General features: G+C 43.7%; 12 non-coding genes across 12 annotated transcripts; all 12 read right to left on the bottom strand.

Moving 5' to 3' along the window:
* Positions 1 to 263: 263 nt before the first annotated feature.
* LOC119199049 (5S ribosomal RNA) lies at positions 264 to 382 on the bottom strand. The gene has a single exon (XR_005114604.1). It is a non-coding gene; the product is annotated as a 5S ribosomal RNA (ribosomal RNA).
* Positions 383 to 726: 344 nt separating this feature from the next.
* LOC119199048 (5S ribosomal RNA) lies at positions 727 to 845 on the bottom strand. Its single transcript, XR_005114603.2, has one exon. It is a non-coding gene; the product is annotated as a 5S ribosomal RNA (ribosomal RNA).
* A 344-nt stretch (positions 846 to 1,189) lies between these two features.
* LOC119199052 (5S ribosomal RNA) lies at positions 1,190 to 1,308 on the bottom strand. Its single transcript, XR_005114607.2, has one exon. It is a non-coding gene; the product is annotated as a 5S ribosomal RNA (ribosomal RNA).
* Positions 1,309 to 1,647: 339 nt separating this feature from the next.
* Positions 1,648 to 1,766, bottom strand: LOC119199047 (5S ribosomal RNA). The gene has a single exon (XR_005114602.2). It is a non-coding gene; the product is annotated as a 5S ribosomal RNA (ribosomal RNA).
* Positions 1,767 to 2,161: 395 nt separating this feature from the next.
* LOC119199046 (5S ribosomal RNA) lies at positions 2,162 to 2,280 on the bottom strand. The gene has a single exon (XR_005114601.2). It is a non-coding gene; the product is annotated as a 5S ribosomal RNA (ribosomal RNA).
* A 339-nt stretch (positions 2,281 to 2,619) lies between these two features.
* Positions 2,620 to 2,738, bottom strand: LOC134109766 (5S ribosomal RNA). Its single transcript, XR_009943165.1, has one exon. It is a non-coding gene; the product is annotated as a 5S ribosomal RNA (ribosomal RNA).
* A 339-nt stretch (positions 2,739 to 3,077) lies between these two features.
* LOC134109771 (5S ribosomal RNA) lies at positions 3,078 to 3,196 on the bottom strand. The gene has a single exon (XR_009943170.1). It is a non-coding gene; the product is annotated as a 5S ribosomal RNA (ribosomal RNA).
* Positions 3,197 to 3,591: 395 nt separating this feature from the next.
* Positions 3,592 to 3,710, bottom strand: LOC134109768 (5S ribosomal RNA). Its single transcript, XR_009943167.1, has one exon. It is a non-coding gene; the product is annotated as a 5S ribosomal RNA (ribosomal RNA).
* Positions 3,711 to 4,050: 340 nt separating this feature from the next.
* LOC134109770 (5S ribosomal RNA) lies at positions 4,051 to 4,169 on the bottom strand. Its single transcript, XR_009943169.1, has one exon. It is a non-coding gene; the product is annotated as a 5S ribosomal RNA (ribosomal RNA).
* A 342-nt stretch (positions 4,170 to 4,511) lies between these two features.
* On the bottom strand, positions 4,512 to 4,630 carry LOC134109783 (5S ribosomal RNA). The gene has a single exon (XR_009943179.1). It is a non-coding gene; the product is annotated as a 5S ribosomal RNA (ribosomal RNA).
* A 344-nt stretch (positions 4,631 to 4,974) lies between these two features.
* LOC134109767 (5S ribosomal RNA) lies at positions 4,975 to 5,093 on the bottom strand. The gene has a single exon (XR_009943166.1). It is a non-coding gene; the product is annotated as a 5S ribosomal RNA (ribosomal RNA).
* Positions 5,094 to 5,490: 397 nt separating this feature from the next.
* On the bottom strand, positions 5,491 to 5,609 carry LOC134109769 (5S ribosomal RNA). The gene has a single exon (XR_009943168.1). It is a non-coding gene; the product is annotated as a 5S ribosomal RNA (ribosomal RNA).
* Positions 5,610 to 5,671: the final 62 nt, after the last annotated feature.

The raw sequence follows: 5,671 nt of genomic DNA on the forward strand, positions 1-5,671 counted from the left end.
CACTGGCAATTCTAACATGTTGGGTTAGCACCTGTATTTCAACGGCTAAATTACAAACAAAAGTATGCCAATTGTTAAATGTTGATCAACACTAATTTAGCAACCATGAAACGGAATCATTTTTGATGATATTGTCTAAGTTCCTTATATATCCAACGTTAAAACAACACTAAACATGCATCTCTTCGACAATGTGATATACTTTTTGTAATTTGTAGGTGTACAATCTGCGGCGCTGGGCGGCTTCCAGAGAGAAGTGAAAAAGCTTACGGCACCTGGGATTCCCAGGCGGTCTTCCATCCAGGTACTAACCAGGCCCTGCTCTGCTTAGCTTCCGAGATCAGACGAGATCGGGCGGAACCAGAGAGGTATGGCCGTAAGCTGCTTTTCATCTTTTTCCTAATCCTTTAAAACGTGTCAAAGATAATCAGAAGTTTCTTTTTCTAAAATTGAAGCAGTTCTTAGCATTGGCAAGAGAGGTTCCTAAAGCCTGAAGGTAACTTTACTTTTCTTCACTGGCAATTCTAACATGTTGGGTTAGCACCTGTATTTCAACGGCTAAATTACAAACAATAGTATGCCAATCGTAAATGTTGATCAACACTAATTTAGCAATCATGAAACGGAATCATTTTGGATAATATTGTCTAATTTCCTTTCATATCCAACGTTAAAACAGGTGTACAATCTGCGGCGCTCGGCGGCTTTCGGAGAGAGAAGTGAAAAAGCTTACGGCACCTGGGATTCCCAGGCGGTCTTCCATCCAGGTACTAACCATGCCCTGCTCTGCTTAGCTTCCGAGATCAGACGAGATCGGGCGGAACCAGAGAGGTATGGCCGTAAGCTGCTTTCCATCTTTTTCCTAATCCTTTAAAACGTGTCAAAGATAATCAGAAGTTTCTTTTTCTAAAATTGAAGCAGTTCTTAGCATTGGCAAGAGAGGTTCCTAAAGCCTGAAGGTAACTTTACTTTTCTTCACTGGCAATTCTAACATGTTGGGTTAGCACCTGTATTTCAACGGCTAAATTACAAACAATAGTATGCCAATCGTAAATGTTGATCAACACTAATTTAGCAATCATGAAACGGAATCATTTTGGATAATATTGTCTAATTTCCTTTCATATCCAACGTTAAAACAGGTGTACAATCTGCGGCGCTCGGCGGCTTTCGGAGAGAGAAGTGAAAAAGCTTACGGCACCTGGGATTCCCAGGCGGTCTTCCATCCAGGTACTAACCAGGCCCTGCTCTGCTTAGCTTCCGAGATCAGACGAGATCGGGCGCAACCAGAGAGGTATGGCCGTAAGCTGCTCTTTATCTTTTTCCTAATCCTTTATAATGCGTCAAAAAATTATGTCACGCCTGCCGTTGGCATCTTTGTGTGGGTTAAATAAGGGTATGCAAAGAAGGCTGTGACATCCTATGCCGAAAATTGGATGGACTAGAGAAGACCCGCCCAGGAGTCCCAGCCAATCGGTGGATGGCCATTGCAGTCCCCGCCACCTCAAATGGCCTGACGATGGTATGGACGTAAGCCACCTTTCATCTTCTTCCTATTGCATCTCTTCTACAATGTGAAATGCTTTTTACAATTGTGTAGGTGTACAATCTGCGGCGCTGGGCGGCTTTCGGAGAGAGAAGTGAAAAAGCTTACGGCACCTGGGATTCCCAGGCGGTCTTCCATCCAGGTACTAACCAGGCCCTGCTCTGCTTAGCTTCCGAGAGCAGACGAGATCGGGCGGAACCAGAGAGGTATGGCCATAAGCTGCTTTTCATCTTTTTCCTAATCCTTTAAAACGTGTCAAAGATAATCAGAAGTTTCTTTTTCTAAAATTGAAGCAGTTCTTAGCATTGGCAAGAGAGGTTCCTAAAGCCTGAAGGTAACTTTACTTTTCTTCACTGGCAATTCTAACATGTTGGGTTAGCACCTGTATTTCAACGGCTAAATTACAAACAATAGTATGCCAATCGTAAATGTTGATCAACACTAATTTAGCAATCATGAAACGGAATCATTTTGGATAATATTGTCTAATTTCCTTTCATATCCAACGTTAAAACAACACTAAACATGCATCTCTTCAACAATGTGATATTCTTTTTGTAATTTGTAGGTGTACAATCTGCGGCGCTCGGCGGCTTTCGGAGAGAGAAGTGAAAAAGCTTACGGCACCTGGGATTCCCAGGCGGTCTTCCATCCAGGTACTAACCAGGCCCTGCTCTGTTTAGCTTCCGAGATCAGACGAGATCGGGCGGAACCAGAGAGGTATGGCCGTAAGCTGCTTTTTATCTTTTTCCTAATCCTTTATAATGCGTCAATGAATTATGATACGCCTGCCGTTGGCATCTTTGTGTGGGTTAAATAAGGGTATGCAAAGAAGGCTGTGACATCCCATGCCGAAAATTGGATGGACTAGAGAAGACCCGCCCAGGGGTCCCAGCCAATCGGTGAATGGCCATTGCAGTCCCCGCCACCTCAAATGGCCTGACGATGGTATGGACGTAAGCCACCTTTCATCTTCTTCCTATTGCATCTCTTCTACAATGTGAATTTTTTTTTGGAATTGTGTAGGTGTACAATTTACGGCGCTGGGCGGCTTTCAGAGAGAGAAGTGAAAAAGCTTACGGCATCTGGGATTCCCAGGCGGTCTTCCATCCAGGTACTAACCAGGCCCTGCTCTGCTTAGCTTCCGAGATCAGACGAGATCGGGCGCAACCAGAGAGGTATGGCCGTAAGCTGCTCTTTATCTTTTTCCTAATCCTTTATAATGCGTCAAAAAATTATGTCACGCCTGCCGTTGGCATCTTTGTGTGGGTTAAATAAGGGTATGCAAAGAAGGCTGTGACATCCTATGCCGAAAATTGGATGGACTAGAGAAGACCCGCCCAGGAGTCCCAGCCAATCGGTGGATGGCCATTGCAGTCCCCGCCACCTCAAATGGCCTGACGATGGTATGGACGTAAGCCACCTTTCATCTTCTTCCTATTGCATCTCTTCTACAATGTGAAATGCTTTTTACAATTGTGTAGGTGTACAATCTGCGGCGCTGGGCGGCTTTCGGAGAGAGAAGTGAAAAAGCTTACGGCACCTGGGATTCCCAGGCGGTCTTCCATCCAGGTACTAACCAGGCCCTGCTCTGCTTAGCTTCCGAGAGCAGACGAGATCGGGCGGAACCAGAGAGGTATGGCCATAAGCTGCTTTTCATCTTTTTCCTAATCCTTTAAAACGTGTCAAAGATAATCAGAAGTTTCTTTTTCTAAAATTGAAGCAGTTCTTAGCATTGGCAAGAGAGGTTCCTAAAACCTGAAGGTAACTTTACTTTTCTTCACTGGCAATTCTAACATGTTTGGTTAGCACCTGTATTTCAACGGCTAAATTACAAACAATAGTATGCCAATCGTAAATGTTGATCAACACTAATTTAGCAATCATGAAACGGAATCATTTTGGATAATATTGTCTAATTTCCTTTCATATCCAACGTTAAAACAACACTAAACATGCATCTCTTCAACAATGTGATATTCTTTTTGTAATTTGTAGGTGTACAATCTGCGGCGCTCGGCGGCTTTCGGAGAGAGAAGTGAAAAAGCTTACGGCACCTGGGATTCCCAGGCGGTCTTCCATCCAGGTACTAACCAGGCCCTGCTCTGCTTAGCTTCCGAGAGCAGACGAGATCGGGCGGAACCAGAGAGGTATGGCCGTAAGCTGCTTTTTATCTTTTTCCTAATCCTTTATAATGCGTCAATGAATTATGACACGCCTGCAGCTGGCATCTTTGTGTGGGTTAAATAAGGGTATGCAAAGAAGGCTGTGACATCCCATGCCGAAAATTGGATGGACTAGAGAAGACCCGCCTAGGGGTCCCAGCCAATCGGTGAATGGCCATTGCAGTCCCCGCCACCTCAAATGGCCTGACGATGGTATGGACGTAAGCCACCTTTCATCTTCTTCCTATTGCATCTCTTCTACAATGTGAATTTTTTTTTTGGAATTGTGTAGGTGTACAATTTACGGCGCTGGGCGGCTTTCAGAGAGAGAAGTGAAAAAGCTTACGGCACCTGGGATTCCCAGGCGGTCTTCCATCCAGGTACTAACCATGCCCTGCTCTGCTTAGCTTCCGAGATCAGACGAGATCGGGCGGAACCAGAGAGGTATGGCCGTAAGCTGCTTTCCATCTTTTTCCTAATCCTTTAAAACGTGTCAAAGATAATCAGAAGTTTCTTTTTCTAAAATTGAAGCAGTTCTTAGCATTGGCAAGAGAGGTTCCTAAAGCCTGAAGGTAACTTTACTTTTCTTCACTGGCAATTCTAACATGTTGGGTTAGCACCTGTATTTCAACGGCTAAATTACAAACAATAGTATGCCAATCGTAAATGTTGATCAACACTAATTTAGCAATCATGAAACGGAATCATTTTGGATAATATTGTCTAATTTCCTTTCATATCCAACTTTAAAACAGGTGTACAATCTACGGCGCTGGGCGGCTTTCAGAGAGAAGTGAAAAAGCTTACGGCACCTGGGATTCCCAGGCGGTCTTCCATCCAGGTACTAACCAGGCCCTGCTCTGCTTAGCTTCCGAGATCAGACGAGATCGGGCGGAACCAGAGAGGTATGGCCGTAAGCTGCTTTCCATCTTTTTCCTAATCCTTTAAAACGTGTCAAAGATAATCAGAAGTTTCTTTTTCTAAAATTGAAGCAGTTCTTAGCATTGGCAAGAGAGGTTCCTAAAGCCTGAAGGTAACTTTACTTTTCTTCACTGGCAATTCTAACATGTTGGGTTAGCACCTGTATTTCAACGGCTAAATTACAAACAATAGTATGCCAATCGTAAATGTTGATCAACACTAATTTAGCAATCATGAAACGGAATCATTTTGGATAATATTGTCTAATTTCCTTTCATATCCAACTTTAAAACAGGTGTACAATCTACGGCGCTGGGCGGCTTTCGGAGAGAGAAGTGAAAAAGCTTACGGCACCTGGGATTCCCAGGCGGTCTTCCATACAGGTACTAACCAGGCCCTGCTCTGCTTAGCTTCCGAGATCAGACGAGATCGGGCGGAACCAGAGAGGTATGGCCGTAAGCTGCTTTTTATCTTTTTCCTAATCCTTTAAAACGTGTCAAAGATAATCAGAAGAGTTTCTTTTTCTAAAATTGAAGCAGTTCTTAGGATTGGCAAGAGAAGTTCCTAAAACCTGAAGGTAACTTTACTTTTCTTCACTGGCAATTCTAACAAGTTGGGTTAGCACCTGTATTTCAACGGCTAAATTACAAACAAAAGTATGCCAATCGTAAATGTTGATCAACACTAATTTAGCAATCATGAAACGGAATCATTTTGGATAATATTGTCTAATTTCCTTTCATATCCAACGTTAAAACAACACTAAACAGGCATCTCTTCAACAATGTGATATTCTTTTTGTAATTTGTAGGTGTACAATCTGCGGCGCTCGGCGGCTTTCGGAGAGAGAAGTGAAAAAGCTTACGGCACCTGGGATTCCCAGGCAGTCTTCCATCCAGGTACTAACCAGGCCCTGCTCTGTTTAGCTTCCGAGATCAGACGAGATCGGGCGGAACCAGAGAGGTATGGCCGTAAGCTGCTTTTTATCTTTTTCCTAATCCTTTATAATGCGTCAATGAATTATGATACGCCTGCCGTT

The sequence above is a fragment of the Pungitius pungitius genome, unplaced genomic scaffold (assembly GCF_949316345.1).
Source record: "Pungitius pungitius unplaced genomic scaffold, fPunPun2.1 scaffold_48, whole genome shotgun sequence".
Taxonomy (NCBI): domain Eukaryota; kingdom Metazoa; phylum Chordata; class Actinopteri; order Perciformes; family Gasterosteidae; genus Pungitius; species Pungitius pungitius.